Source organism: Mirounga angustirostris, unplaced genomic scaffold, assembly GCF_029215605.1.
Source record: "Mirounga angustirostris isolate CCGP_5_RB_7025 unplaced genomic scaffold, mMirAng1.0.hap1 SCAF_2, whole genome shotgun sequence".
NCBI classification, from domain to species: Eukaryota; Metazoa; Chordata; class Mammalia; order Carnivora; family Phocidae; genus Mirounga; species Mirounga angustirostris.
This window is the reverse complement of record NW_026991710.1, coordinates 139,378,886-139,403,441: the sequence shown is the minus strand read 5'-3', so window position 1 is coordinate 139,403,441 and position 24,556 is coordinate 139,378,886. Positions and strand designations below refer to the sequence as shown.

General features: G+C 38.8%; 1 pseudogene; it reads right to left on the bottom strand.

Annotated features, from left to right (window-relative positions):
* Window positions 1-1,277: 1,277 nt before the first annotated feature.
* On the bottom strand, window positions 1,278-5,542 carry LOC123848819 (large ribosomal subunit protein eL8-like; annotated as a pseudogene).
* Window positions 5,543-24,556: the final 19,014 nt, after the last annotated feature.

Genomic DNA, 24,556 nt, shown 5'->3' with positions numbered 1-24,556 from the left:
AGATGAGGTTTTAGGGGGAGCTAAGGCAGTCACTCTAGAACATTAAACAGTCCCTAAGGCACTGTTTGGTTAACTACCATGGAAGTGACATAGAGAATTCATGTTACCGGTGACCCTTCAGAGGGAGAATGGTCAGTGGGCTGGAGCTATCGGCATGTGGCACTTGTCCTAGGCTTTAGAAGCAGCTGCAGTGTAGGGTAAAAAAAAATACTAAAATGGGGTGCAGCAGACCTTAGTTCTCACTTTAGACTGGACCTGAATGAGTCATAGAATCCCCCTGTGTCTCAGTTTCCTCACCTGTAGAACGAAAAGCTTGGTTATAGTTTTAGTGTCTCTCTAGACCTAAATGTAATTATTTGGGTGAGAAGGACTCCCCTGGATAAGGCGGCCTCTGCAGTGGCTGCCAGTGAGCCCCACCTCCTGTCATTTATGGCAACGTTGAGGGCATGCCACTTCAATGATTAGATCATGAAATATTGGGACTTTTCTCATGCTAGCAGACTCTCTCCATCGCTTTTTTGGCCTGTGTGTACTTTGATAAAGCAAGTCACTATGTTGGAAAAGCCCCTAGGCAAGAAACGGAGGGCCACCTCCAGAAAAGAACAAGTGAGGAATTGAGGTCCTCAGCCCAACAGCCAACGAAGAACTGAATGCGGCCAACAATGACTGAGCGACCATGGAAGCAGATCATTCCCCGGTCGAGCCCACAGATGAGATGGCAGACCTGGAGCCAACACCTTAACTGCAGCTTTGTGAGAGACCATGAAGCAGAGGACTCAGCTGGCCATCTCCAGATTCCTGACCTACAGCAACTGTGATGTAATAAATGTGCGTTGTTTTAACAGGCTATGTTTTAGTATAATTTGATACTCAGCAACAGAAAATGAATACACTCATTTAATTAAAAATATTGTTCAGTATCACAAATACTGTTTACTTACTATGGAACTTTTATTACAATGTAAATAATGTAGCTGATTTTTGTTATAATGTAGATGAACAAAGGGGGCTATCTATAATGCTTCCTACTTTGAAATAATCCCTGTTAAACCTTGATAAACTTGTTAATCTTTGTTAAACTTGTTGGACCTCTCTCAGTGTGCACATGGGGTATGGTTTTGTTTCATCATGCATTTGATGTCATCTGGCTTTTTTCTTTTTTTCCTCTCTTTTTCTCTCTCTCCCTCCCTCCCTCCCTCCCTCCTTTCCTCCCGTTGACACTGGCTGAAAAAGAACTTTTGTTACTTTTATGTATGGAAAACCCAACAGCTGTACACTTAGCCCAGTTTGGTGGCCAGTTCTTTAGCCCTTGCCTTTTCCAGCTTGGCAAGGCAAGACACCGACTCTGGACCCAGGATGCTGCTTCACCAGGGACAGTGGAGCTCATCATATCTGTCACTGTCATTGATCCTGATAGTTTCCACCTGCTTAGCCAGAGCTCCTTTGTCTTCCAAGTTCACCTGTGCAAGGGGGACAGAGGTGCAGGTCTTCCTGTGGACCCCAGCCTGGCCTTCCCCTAGATAATGCAGTAGGGAACCCCCATCTTACAACACAGGGCAGACAGGAAGACAACCAGCTCAATGGGATCCACATCGTGTGAAATCACTACTAGCTGAGCCTTCTTGTTTTCCATGAAGTTAGTGACAGTATTAACCCCAGCTTGAAGAACAAGCGCCCTTTTAGTGGGGACATCCCATTTGCTGACAACTTTCTTCCCAGTTCAGGCCAAAAATTCCACTTCTTCTCTTGCTTTGTCTCTGGTCTGTGTTTGTAGACTAGCTTAAGCCCTTGAGTAACTGTTTGGCAGTCCAAGGCCTGGGCAAACTGGTTAATTGCAGGAGGAACTTTCAGACTTTCATAGGGAAGAGTCCTTTGCTGCTGCAACCAGATGCAGAGAAGACATTTGACAAAGTGAGAGAAGTCCCTTTTGGGCTGTATGTCCTATCCAATGCCACAGTTTTGCGGCCTTTCCTCAAACTGGGGACTGACCACCATTTTGGCCTCTTGCTTCTTCATGACCACAGGGTCCAGGGCCACCTTCTTCCCCTTCACCTTCTTCCCTTTGGGCAGCTTCGATAGCTAGAGGAGGGAGAAAGGAAGGGGAATTATCTCTTTCAGGAATTTCTTTTTTTTTTTTTTTTTAAGATTTCATTTATTTATTTGACAGAGAGAGACACAGCGAAAGAGGGAACACAAGCAGGGGGAATGGGAGAGGGAGAAGCAGGCTTCCCGCTGAGCAGGGAGCCTGATGTGGGACTCGATCCCAGGACCCTGGGATCAGGACCTGAGCCTAAGGCAGATGCTTAACGACTGAGCCACCCAGGCACCCCTCTTTCAGGAATTTCTTAAAATTCCTGTTCCATTGGTGGTACTTTTATAAAATGTATGGACTTTCATAAAATAAAATTGTTTATGTCATTGCTTTGGGTTTAGGGTTGGTTGGAAGGCAGATCTTTGTGCTATGTCATTCATTCTTGCTGGTACTTTCTTTTCCTAAATTGCTTTTCCCTTGGGTTGACTGGCAATTCTTGTGTCCAGTTTTCTACAGCCCTTTTAGGTCTTCCTTCTCAGTTGAGGCCAGACATGGTGTTCTAGTCACCATTATTTGCTCTTTTTCTGTTCGCTTCGTAAATATGAACATTTTATTTTTAGAACTTTCCTGTTCTAGATCTGTGCATTCTCAGGGTCTATCTATCCTGTAAATAAGGTTTAAGCCAGAATTTCCTGCAGTATGGCATATGAACCACTGCTGGAATGGAATGATTTTGGGGGCTCATGCTCATACAGTTAACTAATCCTGAATCATGATGAGAACTTTATGTCCATTTAATGCTTTAATCAAGTTAGGTACAAAAGTTGAATACTGTTCTAATATGGGCTAACCACACTTGGTAATAGAGGAATACAGTTCTTTATTTTATTTTTTTTTTTAAGATTTATTTATTTGAGAGAGAGAGAGTGTGAGTGTTCGAGGGGGGGAGGTGCTGAGGGAGAGAATCTTTTTTTTTTTTTTTTACTTTTTTATTTTTATGTTAATCACCATACATTACATCATTAGTTTTTGATGTAGTGTTCCATGATTCATTGCTTGTGCATAACACCCAGTGCCCCATGCAGAACATGCTGAGGGAGAGAATCTTTAAGCAAACTCCCCAGTGAGCTCAGAGCCCCATACGGGATGATCTCATGACTCATGAGATTATGACCTGAGTCTAAGAGTTGAATGCTGAACTGACTGAGCCACTAGGCACTCCTAGAGGAATGCAGTTTTTAAGAGCAGAACTTTTGACAAACAGGGATAGAATCTAACACTGTATTTATCTTTGTGGTTAGCTTTTACTCACGGCAAGTGATACTGATTTTCCAGTGATGGTAATAGTATACATTTGTCCCTTAATTTATTAAAGTAAAAAAAGGGAATTTATTTAAAGAAAAACTTTAAGTAAATAATATATGTACATAATATGTGATACACAGTGCGAGCAGAACTATGAAGGTAGTAACTGTGGTATGAGAATGACTGGAATTTGAGAAATGGTACACTAGAGATCTAGAAAACCACTAATGCATCTTCATCCTCAATTGATTTATTTAATGGTTTTCAATGAACTGAGCATGAGTTCTAAAAGGCACAGTATGGATGTGGATAATAAAAAAGAGTAACAGATGTTATTAGATGTAAGAGTATTGACTTGGAAATGATCTCACCTGTTTTCTCCTGATTGCCTCAGGTTCTGCGCTGAAGAAATCTGTGGGTGGCTCAAAATAGTGGTTTTCAAACTTTGGGTTGGGGCATCAAATTCACATGGAATGTTTCTTAAAATATAGATTGTTCCCTTGCACCTTCAGAATTTCTGATTTACTAAGGCCTGGGAATTTGCATTTCTGAGTTGCTAGATCTGGAGACTCTGCTTGGTCTAAGCTAAGCCTTGGACAAATTACTTAAAACATCTTTGGGGATCAATTTTCCAAGGGAGATTTTGGCTAAATAATATAGACTTACAGAATTTTAGAGTTTATGTGCTTATATTAAGGTGTATTAGAAAATCACAGTGCATCAAACCTGTGATTTTCCTGCTCAATAGGGGCTTAATGTGAGTCAACAAAAATTTATCAAGTAAAAAATAATATGGGTTTTTCTTAGATTGTGGTGGGGAACATGAATAATAGAATTGGGAAATGCTGATTCTTTTTTTTTTTCTTTTATATATTTTATTATTTTTTTTAATTTTTTTTATTCTTACGTTAATCCCCATACATTACATCATTAGTTTTAGATGACGTGTTCCATGATTCATTGTTTGTGCATAACACCCAGTGCTCCATGCAGAATGTGCCCTCCTCAATACCCACCACCAGGCTAACCCATCCTCCCACCCCCTCCCCTCTAGAACCCTCAGTTTGTTTTTCAGAGTCCATTGTCTCTCATGGTTCGTCTACCCCTCTGATTTCCCCCGCTTCATTCTTCCCCTCCTGCTACCTTCTTCTTCTTCTTCTTTTTTTTTTTTCTTAACATATATTGGGGAAATGCTGATTCTTAAAGCCTTATCTCTTGACTGGATCTCCATTTTATTTTTTTAAATTTTTTAATTATTTTATTTTATTTTCAAAATTTCATTTATTTATTTATTTATTTATTTATTTATTTATTTATTTAACTTTTAAGATTTAAGTTCAATTGATTAACATATAATGTATTATTTGTTTCAGGGGTACAGGTCCGTGATTCATCAGTCTTACACAATTCACAGTGCTCACCATAGTACATACCCTCCCCAATGTCCATCACCCAGCCACCCCATCTCTCCCACCCCCTCCCCTCCAGCAACCCTCAGTTTGTTTCCTGAGATTAGGTCTCTTATAGTTTGTCTCCCTCTCTGGTTTCATCTTGTTTCATTTTTCCCTCCCTTCCCCTAAGATCCTCTGTCTTGTTTCTCAAATTCCTTATATCAGTGAGATCATACGATAATTATCTTTCTCTGACTGACTTATTTCACTTAGCATAATACCCTCTAGTTCCATCCACATTGTTGCAAAAGGCAAGATTTCATTTTTTGATGGCTGCATAATATTCCATATATATATATATATATATATATATATATATATATATATATATACATATGCACCACATCTTCTTTATCCATTCATTTGTTGATGGATATCTAGGCTCTTTCCATAGTATGGCTATTGTGGACATTGCTGCTATAAACATGGGGGTGCACGTGCCCCTTTGGATCCCTACATTTGTAGCTTTGGGGTAAATACCCAGGATCTCCATTTTAAACTTAAGTTGCCAATAACCAATAATTTATTGATTCCTGTCCATGGTTTCAGTTCAGGCCTTCAACAACTCTTTCCTTGATGTAATAAGTGCTTCCCTAATTGTTTTCCCTTCTAGTCCATCCATTCTTCACACTGTTTCCAGTGGCATCTCCCTAAAACACAAACTGGAGCATGTTACTTCTCTGCCCCAAACTCATCAATGGCTTCCTAGTGGCTCGAAAAAAGTTCAGATTCCTTAACATCTTACCCAGGCCATGCGATCAGCCTTCTACCATCACCCTCCACTCTTCTCCCATATCTACCTAAGATTTGCTTTTACTAAACTACTATATATATTGGATACCTCTCCTCTTGCTAAGCCCCCGAGCCTTTGCACATGCTAGTTCTCTGCCATAAGTGCCTTTCCCCCATTTTCCATCTGATTGATTCCTGCTTAGTTATCAAGGCTCAGCTGAGCTCATCCCCCATGGTAAGAAACTGCACATGTCTATCATAATATCTATCACGCTATTTTTTTTAGATCCTGAAGTGTATGATTAGAAATTTTTCAAATATGACAAAAGTGTAAAGAAAGTCCTTCCCAGCTTTCCCCAGCCTCACTCTTCTCCCTTGAGGTAACACCATTAATAGTTTAGTGTGTTTTCTAGATCTTTTTATCTGCATTTACAAACATACATATAAATAATGAAATCTAAGAATATAGTTCAGCAGCTTGCTTTTTTTTTTCATTTCAGATCTCATGGGCATCTGTGCACATCAGGGCTTGAAAATCTACCACTTTTTTTTTTTTTTTGGCAATTGCCTTTTCTTTAAGGAGAGATCAAGGAAAGAGACTTACTTTCATGTCTCCAGGGTTTTTTTAGAAATGTTAGAAAATCTTCATTTAATGCAGCAACTTGTCTTATTTTTATCCTTATTTTATGTCCTTGAATAAAAAATATCTACAGTGTTTTCCAGGAGAAATTTCAAGCAAAACTTAGTAACTGACATTTCTTATATTATTTATCTATGTATTCATTTATTTATATCATCACTCTTATGCTGTCTGAATGTTTTTTTGTCCCTATGACCCTCTGCCATATTTCTAGGACCCATTCTTTAATTTTTTATATTTGAATGAAACATTTGAGTATTTTAAAGTATTATTGAATCTGATTTTCACTGTGACTCTGAGAGCTAAGTAAGACAGAATTATTCCTCTTTAACCAGGCGGGAGTTGAGGCTTGGAGAAAGTTGCCTGACCACAGTCTGAGCATTCTGTCCCTCAACATCAACTGTGTCTATTCCTCTGATGATCTCTTGCTTGCTCAGGACTCACCATTGTGATATCCCAGCAGATATGCTCTGTATCTACACCCTTTGATATATATAAAAAAAATCTAGTCTGTTTAGTTTTCTAAATGAAATTTAGAATGAATTTACACTAAAATACACTAAAATATTCACACTAAAACAATGACTTATTGTGGTACCCTTCTCAGAGTCATTATTATAGGAGTTGATGAATTACTCTAAAATTTTTTTTTAAGATTTTATTTATTTGAGAGAGAGAGAATGAGAGACAGAGAGCATGAGAGGGAGGAGGGCCAGAGGGAGAAGCAGACTCCTTGCCGAGCAGGGAGCCCGATGCGGGACTCGATCCCGGGACTCCAGGATCATGACCTGAGCTGAAGGCTGTCGCTTAACCAACTGAGCCACCCAGGCGCCCCTGATGAATTACTCTAAATGAATGAGAATCACAGTAGGAACTGTTAGAGAAAATAGTTTTAATTGGAATAGACTTTTTGGTGTACCCCAAACAATTTTATATGAAAGATCCTTTGAATCCACATCTCTGAGTGAAGTCATGCCTAGTGCTTATGTCTTAGGAGAACACAGCTAGCTCTTAGCATACTTTTTTTTTTTTTGCATATTCTCCTTATTTTTTCAGATTTTTTCCCTCTGATCCATTTCAGTCAATTCTTAAAGTAATCCTGAAGGGAAAGTCAGACTTGCCTAGTTTCTTTGAAAACTTTTTTTCAGAATAACTGACAAAGTTTTTGAACTGTTGGTATTCATTTTTCATAACAACCCTTCATGAAAATGACCAAAATATTTTCAGAAAGTAGACCACTGGGGGACCTCTTTACTGTGCAATTGCCACCTGACTCTTGAGATCTCAATTTAATTCTGTGAACTGAGATTTTTATTGCTACAAGGTGATTGGGAAAATTAATAGCAGTCTCCTCAAAGCCCTTTGAGGTCCTTAGGGGCCATTTATTGTTTCAATAAGATATTCTCCTCCTACAGTGTACCTATTATTATTTATGAAACAATGAGGGCCCAATGAGGAGTAAGGCTTGCCCCTTGCAAAGAGTTTGACTTTCTTCCTTATATCTGCATGAAAACATGATTTTTTTTTCAAGAAGGATATTAGCACTGAAATCTCTAATCTTTATTCAGAAAGATAACTTTTTTCTTTAAATAAAGAACTAGGCTGCTTCTTTATCAGCTTGATTTTTTTTTTTTTTTAATCCTTGTGGTGTTTTTAAATATACATAGAAAGATGGTCAGAGACTCTGGTAAGACAGAGCAGTGTCCTGATGGGAATGAAGGAAGGTCAATAACATCTGTCCTCTGAATAGGGAAAGGGAGCTGCAGGTAGCATAAACAAGGGTCTGGGCAAACTAATTAATACATGAGAGGACATCAGGAAATAGCTTCTCTGGTTTGCTGTAAATGAAATTTAATGAACTTTAGAAAATTTTAGAAAAATCTGGGAATTATCTAGAAATAGATCTTCTGGTTTCCCCTATTGTCTCAGTTTGTGAACCAACACTTTTTAAATTTTTGTCTAATAATGACTATATTAGTAGTAATAATAGAGATGATCACGTAAAGAGTATCCCCGATGAGCTCTGTGCTGAACATGCTATGTACAGATTGATTCTATTCAATCCTTCACATAGTCTTTGGGGTAGGTGCTGAGAGCCTCATGTTACAGAGGAAGACCCTGAGTCTCAGCACTAACATCCTGCTCAAGAATTAAGAGCTAGTGGGCACCTGGGTGGCTCAGTTGGTTAAGCGACTGCCTTCGGCTCAGGTCATGATCCTGGAGTCCCGGGATCGAGTCCCGCATCAGGCTCCCTGCTCAGCGGGGAGTCTGCTTCTCCCTCTGACCTTCCTCCCTCTCATGCTCTCTGTCTCTCATTCTCTCTCTCTCAAATAAATAAATAAAATCTTTAAAAGAAAAAAAAGAATTAAGAGCTAGTAAGTGCAGGAGTATGAGCCAAACACGCCCCCTCATGTACTTATGCTTGTTGACTTTTCCAAACTGTGGGCTGAGCTGCCATGTTCTTCATGTGAGATAAGCACAGTGGAAAACCAAAGTTGCAAATGAGGAGTGCCCCTGGGGACTGAACACTCTTCGCAGCATTTACAGTACTACTGATAAAGTAAATATTCCTGGGGCAATAGCTGTGATATTTTACTGTATTCTTTGTTTTAGCTGTCATTTAGTCAGCCACATTTAATGGGCATCCACTTTGTGAAACTGACTTAAATATTGTGTGCACTTCCTAGGGAAATATAGGATTCCTGATGATCTCTAGGAAGCTGTGTTGAGATGGTGATCCTGGGGAGATGCGGTGAGGGAGAAGGGATGTAAGAGGATGGGATGGATGATTAGTGCTCTTCACATTTTATGTTGTTGATGATTAGAACATTCTGAAAAAATTATTTTTCCTGACTTTTAATTTAGTATCCTCTTTCCGCTTTAACATGTAGCCTCATTGATTTTATCAAATTAATTAACTACATTCTCCACACCTTCATATTTATAAATTAATCTTCTGAAATGTTGTACCAATTTGTACTTTGATCAGGAAAGTGCACCTAAAGGGGTTGTCTCTAAGGATTTTTCTTTAAACCTGGAAAATTTCAAATATGATGTAAATTAAGTATCAATACAACTAACAAACAAATTAGATTTGTGATTGGAGAAGACTAAAACGGTCTTGGTCTTTCTTCTTGTTCTGAATTGAAACAGCTAATAGAAAACAGCAGTGACGCTGTTCTTGGTAAGATGATGCTGGCCTTTCTTTATGACTTTTTTGTCTTTATAAATTTAAAAAAGATATTATATGTTACAATAATATTACATATTATTAAATATTGCATGTTTACTTTAGAAAATAGAACATTGGTTGGCATTGCATAAAACAAAGCGACATGTGGCACTTGCTTAGTTAATTTCACTATCTTAACCACTTTAACTGAGGAACCTGGTAATCTGAATTACCCTGTGTGACTTCCTGATCATCTTCCCCTGCACACGCTCCCCGGTTCCTACCTCCATTAGCTTCCTCTCTTCCCTGTTTGTTTGCCGGGATGGAAAGAACCCTGAACCGGAGGTGAGGAGCCATGAGCTGTGCTTTCAGTGCCATGCACTAACAGTGTGTTCTTAGGAGAGGCGCTTTAGGACTGCGGTGGATTGCAAAGATGGCCACAGATTTATCAACTTTTACATTCTCACCCTTTGCATATATCTTCCCACACTGGCTCCTGGCTGGACCGTGTGACTTGCTTTGACCCGTGGACTTGAGCGAACGCTACGTGCACAGAGACTTGTAGCGTGCTTGCCCATTGGCCTTGCCCTTTTGGTGCTCTTGGAGCTCTGTGACTGCCACCTGAAGAAGCCTGGGTTAGCCTGCAGAATGATGAAACACGAGTGGCCCCGTCTTCCTGTCCTCGTGGCCGGACACTGAGCGAGGCCCTCCTAGGTCAGCCAGTTGCTGGCTGAATCACTAGTGAGCCCAGCTAAAATTAGCTGAGCTAACCCAGACCAGAGGAACCTGCCTTGGCTGATTCGCAGAATTGGAGCTCCATAAATGGTGTTTCGCTACGTTTGGGGCTGGGTTGTTCACGGCTAAAGAGAACGGATACAAATCCAAATAAAAAACCCAAACAATGAATGACAACGTATTCCCTGCCTACCCCAGAACATTGCTGGAGATTATATGAGATTAAAAAGTATATGATGGACAGAGCTTCTGAAGAGCAGTGCCCAGCAATGTTTTGTGTTTGATCAATTGGATGTTCAGTGAAGAAATGAATGGATAATAAGCTACACGATTATGAGGTGGCAGTTGCAGCAGCAACAGAATAGTCAAATATTCCAGATCCCCCAAGCAAGACATTTCATTTTTCTTTTTAATTTGAAATGTTAATATATCAGCTGGGTAGAGAGAGAATTGAAAAGAGCATGAACCAGGACAGAGCAGCCATGGCCATCTGAGGCACCTGGGCCCCCATCACATTTAGGACAGCAGATTGTACCTATCAGGCTTTTCTCATTGTGGTCAGGAAGATACCATCGATCGCTATCTTTCCCATTGGCATTAAACTCTTCCCAGTTATTTGACTTTTATCTTTTTGATTATAGCTTATCTCGAGTCTATCTGAATATCATTCCCATGACAGTAGTTATAGTCTCCATAAAGAAAAATTCCTGAGAGCCAAGTTTAGAGGTATAGAGAAAGATTTCTAGTCTGTGGAGATGCAAGGAATAAAAGGTCAGTAAATCAGAATTATTCTAATGGGAGCAAATATTTTCTGAGCTAAAGATAATTAACCCAAAAGGGTCTATAAGAAATAAATTTGTGTGCTTTGATTCATATTTTCTAGTGGAAATGAAAATGATTTCATTTTCTAGTGGAAAAATATATATTTTTTTCAATCTGGTTATACTGTAAAATAAATCCTGGATAGAGAAAAGTGCACAAAACCTAAAGGTACTGTTTATTGAAAAATTATAAAGCGAATACCCGTGTAACTACCACCCAGGTCAGAGATGGAGCCTTGCCTGCACACCAGAAGTTCCTTGCTATTCATATTCTCCCCCTCATACTCTGTCCTTCACGAACCCTAACCTGAACCTGAACTTGAACCCCAACCCAAACCTTAACCTTGTTAGGTTGACCACAATCCTTAATGATGGTCAAGTCCTTATTTAGCTTTATAGTTTTACCACCTCTGCAGAGTTAACCAGCTATGTGTGTATCTTTAAACACAACAGTTTCATTTTGCTTGTTTTGAATTTTACATAAATGAAGTCATTCTGTATATATTCTTTTGCATCTTGCTTCTTTTGCTTAATGCTTTTACTTGCTTTGTGCAGCTGTAGTTTATTCAATTTCATTGACAGGTACTTCTCCATGCATGAATACATGAGACAATTTACTGTTGATGGACACATCGTAGCTTCCAACTTTTGGATCATATAAGCAACGTGGCTGTGACCGTCTTTACATGTCTCCTCTTGCACATGCACACAAGTTTCTCAAGGGAGTGCCCTTTTTGGGTCATAAGATAAACATATCTTCAAATTTAGTAGAAGAAGCCAAACTATTTTCTAAAGTGGCATAGCCATTTTGCCTGCCAGAAGTGGTATGAGTGTTCTCAATGTTCCATGTCCTTGTCAGTACTTGATATCATCAGACTTTTAATTTATTCTTATTTTTTAAAAAGATTTTTTTATTTACTTGAGAGAGAGAGAGAGAGAGAGAGAGAGAAAGAAAGAGAGAGAGTATGAGCATGCAGGGCAGAGGGAGAGGAAGAAAGAATCTCATGCAGACTCTGCACTGAGCGTGGAACCCAACGTGGGGCTCTAGCTCACAACCCTGAGATCATGATCTGAGCCAAAACAGAGTCAGCTGCCCAACTGATTGAGCCACCCAGGCGCCCCCAGACTTTTTAATTTTTGCCTATCTGGTGGGTGTGTAGAATTTCCTTATGATTTAAATTTGCATCTTCTCATTATTTATGAGGCTGAGCATTCTTTCATACATTTTTTAGCCATTCAGTCTCTTTTTTATGAAGTGTCTGTTCAAGCCTTCTGTCTTTTTTTCCTACTCTTTGTGCCTTTTCTAATGTTTTGTAGTTTTTTTTTGTTACATGTTTTGTATATGAATCTTTGTCCCGTTTTACATGTTACGATAGCTTTTTCCATTCTTGGATTTTTAAAAATCTATTAATGTGTATCTTTTGATGAATTACAAAGTTCTTAATTTTAATATACTGAAATAGATCTAATTTCTCCTCTTTTGATTGCTTTTTATGTCTTATTTCAGAAAACCTTATCTACCTGAAGACACAAAGAAATCTCCTATCAGCTCCTAAAAGCTTTACAGCTTTATCTTTCACCATAATTGTATTACAGGTACTGATTCTTATCTGTGTATGAGCTGAAGTTGTAACTTCATTATTTTCCATAGGGATACATACTTCTTCCAGAACCATCAATTGAAAGGAACATTATTTCTCCACTGCCCTGCCATGCCTAATTCTTAGTTATAAATCAAGTGCTTAGGTATGCGTGGGTCCATTTCTGGACTCCTTATTCTGCTTCACTGGGTTACTTGTCTTTTCCTGCACTAATGCCACATCTTCTTAATTATCATGACTTTATAATAAGTCTCGATATTTGGTAGAGCAAGTCTTTATACTTGGTTCATCCTCAAGAAAGTGTTAGCTATTCTCTCAGGGAAACCAGAAAGACAAGTTTGGAATCTACTGGAATCATTCAAGCAAAAGATGATGAGAGCCTGCTTTAGGATCATGGAAATAGCGATGGAGCAGAGGGGCTATTTTTAGACACTTCAGGAGGTAGTTGGAAAGAATGCCAAACCATTGCTTCTAAATGACGTAAGGAAATACGCTTTAGTGGAGAAAGATTATATGAATATATCAAAGAGAAAACAGTGAACAGATAGCAACTTCTTCAAAACAGGTTACCCATAGGCTATGTGGAAAATTTTACAAAAGTAAAGTTTCAGAAAGTAAAAAAAAAAAAAAAAATCAGAAATTGTAGAGGATTTGAAAGAATAGAGACCTACAGTTGATATGAAACTGGTGATTGATGATAAATATATTAACAGGAATTATGCATGGTTCCCTTTGTTTAATATTATTTTTCTGTTTTTGACATTCCTAGCTATAAGTTTTTCAATTTCTACATCTGGTGCCTTTCAGGTAACTTGATTTGAGTTTGTAACATCATAAGTCTTGCTGAAAATGCATTCAATACATTTTCCATTTGATAGTATCTTCCAGGCTTTGACTCAGCCTGTGTTTTCTAACAAACTCTCTTATCATTTTTTTCTTCTACACTGAATTTTTTTTTGATATGTTCTTAAACAAGTTGAAGAAAAGCAGATCAAACAATAGCTAGACTAGTGTGGTTGGGCTTTGTATTTGGTCCCATTGCTGTTAAAAGATTAATTAATCAGATACATATTAGTTTGTGACTGCCAGTTGATTACTAGAGAGTTATCATTTGCTTTGAAATGTAGGAATATTTAATGTAGTAATTACACAGATTTTTCACACCCAAGATCACATCTTCTATTTCTATTCCTTGGCCTTCTGAGTTTTGTGCTTTTGAAAGAAATGGGCTCTCTGGAGCATGACAAATTTGATTTAAAGGTATTTGCAACAGGATGTTATTTTCTGTCAAAAGCTAATGCAACTGTAGGTTCTCTCAGTTTGGAACTCATGGACTTGGGAATTGCTAATGTAAATTCTGATCTTAGACCTGTTGGCATGGCAAATATAGAAAAAACCCAGATAATTGCCCAAGAGGAAGAGATTAAGGCTGCAGGACCTATAATTAAGATATTCTTGAATTTAGAGAGTTATAACCTGATTTTCAAAAGCAACAGTGGCATTTGCAAATGAGAAAAGAAAAAAATGATAGGATGTAGGAACAAATGCAACTCAGAACTCAGATGTACCAAACTTTGTGTGTGTGTGTGTGTATGTGTGTGTGTGAGAGATATTGGTGTGGGTGAAGAAGGTTGTTTTAATTTTTCAGCTATGAACTTTCCAGAATGAAAGATCAAATCTCTGAAACAATGAAGGCAGGATGCCCAGAGAAGAAAGTAGACCCTAAGTGCTCCCTAAGACTGTATGGCATGTTAATAAACATGTTTACAGATACAGCAATTCCACTTCTGGATATGTATCTGAAGAGAATAAAAACACTAATGTGAAAAGATATCTCTACCTTTATGTTCTTGCAGCATTATTTACAATAGTTAAGGTATAGAAACAACCTAAGTGTCCATCAATGGATGAATGGATAAAGAAAATATGGTATATATGTATGGTGGAATATTATTCAACCATAAAAAGAAGGAAAAATTTTCCACTTGCAACAACATGGTTGGCTCTTGACAGCATTACGCTAAATGAAATAAATCAGAGAAAGACAAATACCATATGATCTCACTTATATGTGGAATCTAAAAAAAAATTCCCAACCCCCCCCAAAAAACAAACCCCAAAAAACAAAAACCCTGAGCTCACAGATACAGAGAACAGATTGGTGATTGCCAGAGGTGGGAGGTGAGGGATGGGCAAAATGGTTGAGCTTCCAGTCATAAAATAAGTCATGGGGGTGTAATATATAGCATGGTGACCACAGTTAATACATTGTAGTGCATATTTGAAAGTTGCTAAGAGAGTAGATCTTAAAAGTTCTTATCACAAGAAAAAATGTTTGTAACTTTGTAAGGAAAGGGATGTTAACTGGACTTATCATGATCATTTCACAATATATACAAATATCAAATTGTTATGTTGTATACTTGAAAATAACACAATGTTATAAGTCTCATTTACCTCAGGAACAAAAATAAACATGTTTACATAGTATGAAGTGTGTCCTCTGGATTTGGGATATAGCGCAAGTCACAAAACTTGGACTCAAAGCTCAATCATATTTTTGGATATGTCATTTCATTTCTGTGTCTTCCCTTTCATAGAACATGGTTTGCTATGTATTTATAATTCATTCTTTACTGTTTACTCAGCAATGAATTGAAGGAAATTCTTTAGTTATCTAAGATCTGGTTTTGAATCTATTGCAGAGCCCTACTGTTCTATGCAAGTTATTCTATCAGCTCACTTTTCAGCATTCACAAAATGGGTGTTTCCAAGGAGCGAGTCAATTACATATTTCCGTGAGGAAAATGGTATTAGGGGTGGAGCTTAATATACCAAACTACATCAAAGGGTCTGTAGCAGTCTGGGTCTAATCAGGAGATAGAAACCATATAGGAGGTTAAACAGAGGAAATTTGATATAAGAATTTTTAACTCTAATAAGAGAGTAAGTATAACTCTAAGTAACTTTATATAGTACCTAAGGGCTGAGGGAGAATTCCTAAGGAAAGACACATTTGGAAGGAGTTCAGACTTGCATAAAATGTGCTTTGGCTACCTAATAGCAGAGAAGTTGGCTGACATGGAGTTGTAAGCAAACATCAGGCAGCGTTCTGGAGTGCATGCAGGTGGGGAGCAGGTGATCAGCAACATGTCATATGGGCATGTACTAGGGGTCTGGATGTCAGCAGGGGCAGAAGGCTTTCAGTGTGAGGGATGCACTGGGGATGGAGGTGGGTGGGTGAAGGTTTTCAAGAGAGCTGAGGACAGGTCATCCCCAGGCCAAGTTGCAAGGTTGTGAGGGATCATGTTCTGGTCGTTTGGCATGGGCAGGCTCCATCTGGACATGGCGGACGCCGACTTGCCTTCCTTACCCCCCTACCTATGCTGAGAATTTCTGGAAGCCTCTTCCTCTTGCAGTGTCCTTTCATCACCCTCTGTTGGGGGAGCTTACTATATACTCACCCTAAAGGCAAAATGTTTGAAGGAATTCATGGGTGGTTTATCATAAAGCATTATATTCAGGGATGTGTTTGGATTTGTGAAGCAATAAAGTGATAACACGGGGTCCAAGAGCAGTAAAGAAGGTCAATATCAGCATTTCAAAAAACATTGGTGGTTCTTTTCCATCTGTGGAAGGAGAGCCCTTAAGAGAATGCTGGCAAACAACCTTTTTTCTCTTGTTGACAAAAGACTCAAAAACTTTGATATCTTTTCAATGTGTTACAGCATATTAATTTGTGCATTTATATAAAGTGGGGCAATTTCTTATCTGTATTTTTTTTTAAAGATTTTATTTATTTATTTGAGAGAGAGAATGAGAGAGAGAGAGCATGAGAGGGGGGAGGGTCAGAGGGAGAAGCAGGCTTCCCGCCAAGCAGGGAGCCCGATGTGGGACTCGATCCCGGGACTCCAGGATCATGACCTGAGCTGAAGGCAGTCGCTTAACCAACTGAGCCACCCAGGCGCCCTCTTATCTGTATTTTTAAAAATTAAATGCAAACCTTAGAGAGAGTCATATTCAAATAAGCATGTCCAAATAACCACAAGTAATGAAACATTCAGCCTCTGGAAAACAATAAAGGTGGATGCAATTCATAAACCCGGGGAACACTTCTCATGTCCCTTTTCCCTCTATGGCATGATTCTCTTTCATATCGTGTTATGTTGGAGCCTCTCGTCTGTGACCCTCCACTCCCACAGAATAAATCCTCTTTTTCTCTGAACCCCACGACTTACTCTCTTATCTCCCGCCCTCCTCTTTCTCCCTCAACTTTGTCTCTCTTTCACTCTCTTCTACTTAACTTTTTCTTTTCTCCTTAGGCTTTCCTCTCCGGGTTCTGAGCTTCAATTGCCCTCTGCCCATTTGCTAATTCGGTCTTGCCAGATAGAGACCTTGAACTAGTTTGTCAGAGAAGCTCCTCACAAGGCAGAAGCGGAAGGAGCAGCGGGAGGGGTGTCTCATTCTCTTCACTGAGGTGGGAGGGGAGGCTGGGAACCTTAACTGATTATAAATCCTATCTCCTTCACACTTTCTCCTCATCAATCTTTGTTGACTCCTGTGAAGAGATATTCAATATTCAATATTTAAATGTTCTTCTACAAGTTCTTTGAATTTACAACCTGAGGCCACCCTATTCTTTCTCTTTACTGGGCTGTACATCATTTCTCTTGATTCCTTGGAAAGGACAGCCAGGTGAAGTGTGAGCACGCATGCACCCCTGCATGCGCGAGAGTTCACACACACACACACACACACACTCACGCAAGCACGCACATCCACACATCATTCTCCCTTCTAGAAAACCTTGAACATCCATATTAGCATTTAAATTCTTTGCCCTCTAGTATCTTTGCTCCTTAAAACTTGCAAAGAAAATGTATTCTCTTAGTAACCGTATTCCCAGTTCCACGTTCTTTTGAAGCGTTCTTCTGCACAGGCGAGCACCAGCAGGAATGCCGGGAGTGGCCCCTGGGTGGGCACTGAGATGCAGTTTGTGTGCAACCCTACCACATTGGAATCACATGAGAAGACACAGGACTCCTTGCAGAAACTTTGGGCAAGTTTTACTTACTTGCAAACTAAGAAAATTAATTTGCTAAGGTTTAAGCACATCTTAGTTCATTATGCTTTTAAAGGTATATAGGATTTTACTGTTTGAATGGCAATCAGCCAGGACTTACTTTCTAAAGGTGGTAGTCATTATTTATGAAACACCTCAGCTTCCTTTCTCTTCTGGAGACCTAGTAAGATTGTGCTGCCTATGGATCAGGTGACTGGAATTTCCAAGCCAGAGCATTTCATTGCCACCACATGACTCTGCAGAGCTGTCTTTCTTCTTTGGCATGGTGACTGGTCACATTCAAGATGGTGGCTGCTCTAACAGCCAGGCCCTAGTGTGGGAAGATGAAAGCAGAAAACTCAGCCACTCTGTGACAGACATGTCATGTAGGTGAGAAATAAGCCTTTGTTGTTCTAAGGCACTAAGATTTGGGGGTTGTTTGTTACTTAACATAACTTTATGCTGTTTATGTAATTTACCTCATCTTGACCAATTCCTTAAACACAAACATTTCTACTTGACCTACTGGCAATATTTTTTTGTCCTAGATAAGTATCTTGACTAACTATAGAATGTTGGAACTATTGTGCAAACTTCTCCATTTTGCGATATTTCTGTCATTGTTTTTTGGAAGAAACATTTATGAAATTAATAAAAATAAAATTATTTTTATAGCAAGGGTACCCATATATAAGCTATGACTTTAATGTATTAAAATTATTGGAAAGAGAGAGTTTACACTAGTGTAGATCTTTTCTAATTTTCTGTATTAACTTCCAGGTGATTTCCTTCATTTGCTCTCATTTACTCATTCATTCATGTATTCATTTATTTATGTTTTTGTTCAACAAACTATATTGAATGCCAGTCACTGAGCTAGGCTGGAGATATCAGTATGAGTAAGACATAGTCCCTATCATTATTTTTGTATTAAATTACTAACCCATTTCTTTTTTAAAGATTTTATTTATTTATTTGACAGAGACAAAGCGAGAGAGGGAACACAAGCAGGGATATGGGAGAGGGAGCCCGATGGGGGGCTCGATCCCAGGACCCTGGGATCATGACCTGAGCCGAAGGCAGACGCTTAACAGACTGAGCCACCCAGACACTCCGTAACCCATTTATTCTTTTTTTTTTAAACCCATTTCTTGTGTAGAAAAACTAGGGATAGTTAAAAGTAAAACAGAAGGTCATTTTATTTTATTTTGTTTTATTTTTAAAAGATTTTATTTATTTATTTGAGAGAGAAAGAGGACGAGCAGGGGGAGGAGCAGAGGGAAAGGGAGAAGCAGACTCCCCACTGAGTGGGAAGCCCAACATAGGGCTTGATCCCAGAATCCTGAGATCATGACTTGAGCCGAAGGCAGATGCTCAACTGATTGAGCCACCCCAGCACCCCAAAAAGAAGGCCATTTAAAAAAATTTGCATTTAAATGTATAAATATCTTGCACATAATGAGCAGGTTTAAAGTTCTTTCAAACTATTAGGGAAATGTATATTAAATAGGCAAGGAGCTTCTTATTAGTTCCACCTACTTTTTACTCTTTACAAATTTAAGAGAGCTAACTTAAAGTATACTCTATATTGATATTAGTTTTTATGTGTATTTGGTCTAACTGAAATAACTGATCTAGAGATACATCAGAACCTTGGTAAATTGTGTAGGTGGATAACTTTTATTATAAATTTATTTCATTTGCATATACCAAGTGAGATGATGTTGCATATTTTCCCACACATAAGGGTGCTTTGAAAGCAAAGCAATGGGGCGCCTGGGTGGCTCAGTTGGTTAAGCAACTGCCTTCGGCTCAGGTCATGATCCTGGAGTCCCGGGATTGAGTCCCGCATTGGGCTCCCTGCTTGGCGAGGAGCCTGCTTCTCCCTCTGACCTTCCCCCCTCTCATGTACTCTCTCTCATTCTCGCTCTCTCAAATGAATAAATAAATCTTAAAAAAAAAAAAGAAAGCGAAGAAATGGTATCCTCCAGTGGTTGAAATTAATCATTTCAGGGGTACTTGGCTCTCATGGGAAATCTTGCTGGTTTTGGTGTATTTTGTCACTGGATAGCTTCCCACCATTGAGTGCTGAGTTTGGTATAAAAAGCTGCAGATGATATTTATCGGGATAAAAAAAATGAATTACAGAAAAGCAACACAAAAAGAGTAGAGCCCTTCCAGGTTGAACCTTACTACGGAAGAATAGAGAGAAGAAAATGTATTAGAAAATATTCACATGTAGGTGATGAATTTTCAAGATAAGAAATGAGGTGGCTAGGGCGCCTGGGTGGCTCAGTTGGTTAAGCGACTGCCTTCGGCTCAGGTCATGATCCTGGAGTCCCGGGATTGAGTCCCGCATCGGGCTCCCTGCTCAGCGGGGAGTCTGCTTCTCCCTCTGACCCTCCCCCCTCTCATGCTCTCTCTATCTCATTCTCTCTCTCAAATAAATAAATAAAATCTTTAAAAAAAAAAAAGAAATGAGGTGGCTGGGTCAAGGGCATGTGATAAGGAGTCTCTCTCAGAACATGCTTCCTAGGCTGATTTTTAGGTAAGTGTTTCCATGAAGGCTGACATCATATCTTTGATGGGACACACACACACACACACACACACACGTCTATGTGTGTATTCTTCCATTTCAATGATAATCCTAAAGATTTCTGAAGTGTCACAGAATATATTCTATAATGTATGTCATATCTCAATGTCATGTTAATATTTGGGAAGAAAATATCGTTCTATAATACTATGTGGAAACATTTATTATGTGAAATAAAAATTTATTACTCTTTTCCTATATTTGCCACTAGGGATGCTCTTGGTGTTTCCAGTGAGGTTTTAAAGGGCTTTTTATCTCACATTCCTGCCAGTACTTTATGTAGCAGTTTGTTAGCTCATAAGTTCAGGAACATCACAGGGTAGACTAGGTCCTCAGGGATGTAGCAATGAAATATAGTCTATTATATTGATATTAATCCTGTCCATTGACACTAGAATTATAAAAGCATTCTATCACAGTAAATTTGGCTCATACCAATTAGTACAGGTGGGAAAGAAAGTATAAAGGTCATGCTGTTTCCTACTTATTTTTTTGTCTAACAAGCCTATAAGAAGCAGTTTTGATCATGGAGAGTGAGAAAGATGGGGAGAAGGACAGAGGGCCATGGCAGAGCATATGCGATATCACTTCTCTGATGGATAGTATTTTGTAGAAGCCAAGTGGAATTGTTAATATTTCAATATACATAATATTTACCATATATTAAAAATAAGATTTAAATATATTAGAGAAATTTGAAACTATCTGAAAGATTATGGACCTCTTTGAGAGCTATGGATACACATGGGTAATGATATCAACTGAGAGTCACGAATAAATGAAAGAATTTGATTTAACTTCTGCCTTCTTTTTAGAGAAAGCCATTTGAACACACACACACACACACACACAAGCACATTCATTAACCATCTGCTCCAAAATCAAGCAGCATAAACATAAGCTTTTAGCCAATATATCCAATAAATGCTAAAAAGCACATTTCAGTCCTCTGTGGGTACCATTTAAAGGCGAGAAAGAACATCAGAAATGAAGAGAAGACACAGGGCTCTGTGGTATCTAATGAGCAATATTCTCATTCCAGCCGGCTGGACTTGGAATTCAAGCATTACCTAGTACCAATGCAGACGGAAATTACGGCTTTCTCAGTGAACTTTGCTCTTGGATCTTTAATATTATTCTTGAGCTAAGGGGCGCCTGGGTGGCTCAGTCGGTTAAGTGGCTGCCTTCCGCTCAGGTCATGATCCTGGGATCCTGGGCTCCCTGCTCAGCGGAGAGCCTGCTTCTCCCTCTCCCTCTGCCTGCCGCTCTGCCTACTTGTGCTCTCTCTTTATCTCTCTGTCAAATAAATAAATAAAATCTTTAAAAAAAATATTATTCTTGAGCTGAGAGACTAGTTTGAAGAGAATAGCTTCAGTCAGCCATCACTTATCACTGAAGGGCTCTCTAGGATATCTGATTTTGATACAGCAATACTACATCACTGCACACTTGCTAAGCATGATTGACCTCAAGATAAAGGTGGGAAAAAGTGGATGAGCTAAAGATCTCTCCTAACCCCCTTCCAGACCTGCACTTTCTCCAGTCTATGTGGACTATCCAGGAGAAAATTCTTGCATAAAAATTCAAATTCTTGTTGTGTCTATGTTCCAGCCATGTCACAGCCACTCTGGTGGGGAAGGGGAAGAGGGGACTGGTCTATTTGTACTATAGAAAAATGGAAGTTAATAATGGTGTACTTTCTTGCTTACTGAGTCATGTTGTCATATTAAAGCACTCTGCATCACTTTAGAATTCTTTAAGATGCAAGGTCACCCCTAAATCAATATTATCTGTGTACGTTATTAATCATTTAACAGTCCAAAGATATTTACTGAGTGCCAAGTATGTGCCAGGCACTACGTTAGCGATTGGGATAAATGAATGAGCATTTTACCTCTGTGCTTTTCCTGTGCTGGAAAGCGTTCCATCTTTTTCCCAGTCCAAGGCCAAGCTCAAGTCTCCATCTGCCCTATGAAGCTTTTATTCACTACTCCTTCTTAAAGCACTTTCTCTACCACATTTATATATATATATATTTAATTATATCCTTTCTGAACTTCCTCTGTGTCTCCTACTTCACCTAGCACAGTGAGTGTAGGCCATATAAATAGCTCGATAACCACTACTGATTGATTACTTTTTTCTCTACAACATACTATTATTATAGACAAATAAGACAATAAAAAAGAAAGTGCTTTGGACACACACAGATGAAGAAAATGAAGTTACAAATCTGGTATCTGGTAAGAATATCAGGATCTATAATAGGAAAGAAAAAAAATAACTTCCCTGTCAAAGTAACAAAGGTTCTGCAAGCTGCTACAGTTTTGTTAGAAAGATAATGGACTTCTTTAATTTGGTTTGGAAATTCTGTATTTGTACCTGAACTGTGTTTTAGTTTGGTTGCTGCCTCTATGTCTGAAAGTAGACAGTCTCTCTCAGCCTTACTCTCTGTTTTTTGACTCTTTTACTAAGTGACTACTGCATGCAAATATGTTTTTTGTGCCCAAAGCAATAAATAGATATTTAAAAAAAAAGATACCCTTGCTAACAGAATTCTGTTTGACTGTCTATCACACAAATTAATTCCTCTGGAAACAGGCTATTTTCACATTGGCTTTAATGGTGCCCAGAGCAGGTAGTTGTGATTTTTTTTTTTTTTTTTTTTTTGCTAGGTCTTATGCTCATGCGCCCTCTGAGTATTTTGTTTTGTTATGGACCATTAAAGAGTGGGGATGATAATGCTCCATCATTAGGCAGCCATGCAGAGGGTAAATTTCTCTTTCAGACAAATGGAGTTAAAAGACTATTATTCTTTCCCCACTTTCTTCCCCAACTAATAGATCATTTAAAAGCCATAGGGGTAGAGCACTTTAAAAATCTCCAAGAAACATTTTTTTAACAGTGATAGTATATTCTTGCCCAATTTATAACCAAAAAAGAAAAAGAAAAGAAAAGAAAGACATAAGAATTCTTGGGGAAAATTTTTCATGTTCATGATTTCTTCTTTGTTCTTCCCCAGGGTGTGGTTCTGCCACAGCGATCAACGGAACCTGTGCAGACTCTCTCGTGTTAGAGAAGAATATTGCTGCTTCCTGATTGGGTATTAACAATAATTACATCCATAAAGATAAGCCAGACTACTTGAATCAGAATGCACAAGGTACTGCAATTGTCAGACTTGCCCACCTGTACTTAAGCCAACTGAATAATAATGAATCAGCATCATTCAAAAAGACTGAAACTAAGAAAGATGATTTGGCCATTTCAATATTTCCTATGAAAAAAGTCATTTTCAGGACAATACTTAGCATTCATATTCAAGGATTTTGAACTTAGTGTGTTTTAAGAAAGGTTAATGTTTTCATAATGCCTTGCAAATGTAACATATTAGATGTCTCCTCTATTTCCTAACTAAGGAATGTTCTCCTTGGTGAACATCTAACTTGTCAGGGAGCAGTTGTGAATAGTGATGTGGTGAAGAGCACATACACTGGGTCAAACAGCTGGAATTTGCCCCTTACGCCCTGTGTGGATCGGGAGAAATTGTTTAATCTCTGTAGTGGGCTGACTGGTGGCCCCCCAAAAGATATGTCCCTGCTTCAACACCTGGAATCTGTGAATGTGAGTTTATTTGGAAAAAGAGTCTTACGGATGTACTTAAATTAAGCATCTTGAGATGAGATCATTCTGGATTATTTGGATGGTCCCTAAATCCAATGACAAGTGTCATTATAAAAGAAAGGCTGAGGGCTATTTGAGACAGACCCACAGAGGAGAAAGTGATGTGAAAATGAAGGCAGAGACTGGAGTTATGCATCCACAAATCTAGAGCCCCCAGAAGCTGGATGAGGCAAGGTAATGCCCACTGCTGGAGCCTTCAGAGGGAGTGTGGCCCTGCTGATACCTTGATTTTGGACTTCTGACCACCAGATCTGTGAGAGAATAAATTCCTGTTGTTTTAAGGCATGCAGTTTGTAGTAATTTCTTACAGTGGCATTAGGGAACAACTTCCCCAAACTGGAGTATCTTTAACTACAAAACAGGGATAATCATAGTAATAACTAGGACCTCAGAGAGTTGCTGTGTGGACTTAGTGAGATTTGTAATGTAAAAGCTTCGAACAGGGTAAGGTATATAGTAAGTATTCAATGAATCTTAGAAAGTACTGTTGCTGTTGTTCAATGAATTGTTGTTTGATGAATTAATTTCATACTAACTAAATCTAATAATGACTAAAATGTACAAACTGTAATGATCTTTTTTTTAAAGATTTTATTTATTTATTTGACAGAGACAGAGAGAGCGAGAGCAGGAACACAAGCAGGGGGAGCAGGAGAGGGAGAAGCAGGCTTCCCGCTGAGTAGGGAGCCCGACGTGGGACTCGATCCCAGGACTCTGGGATC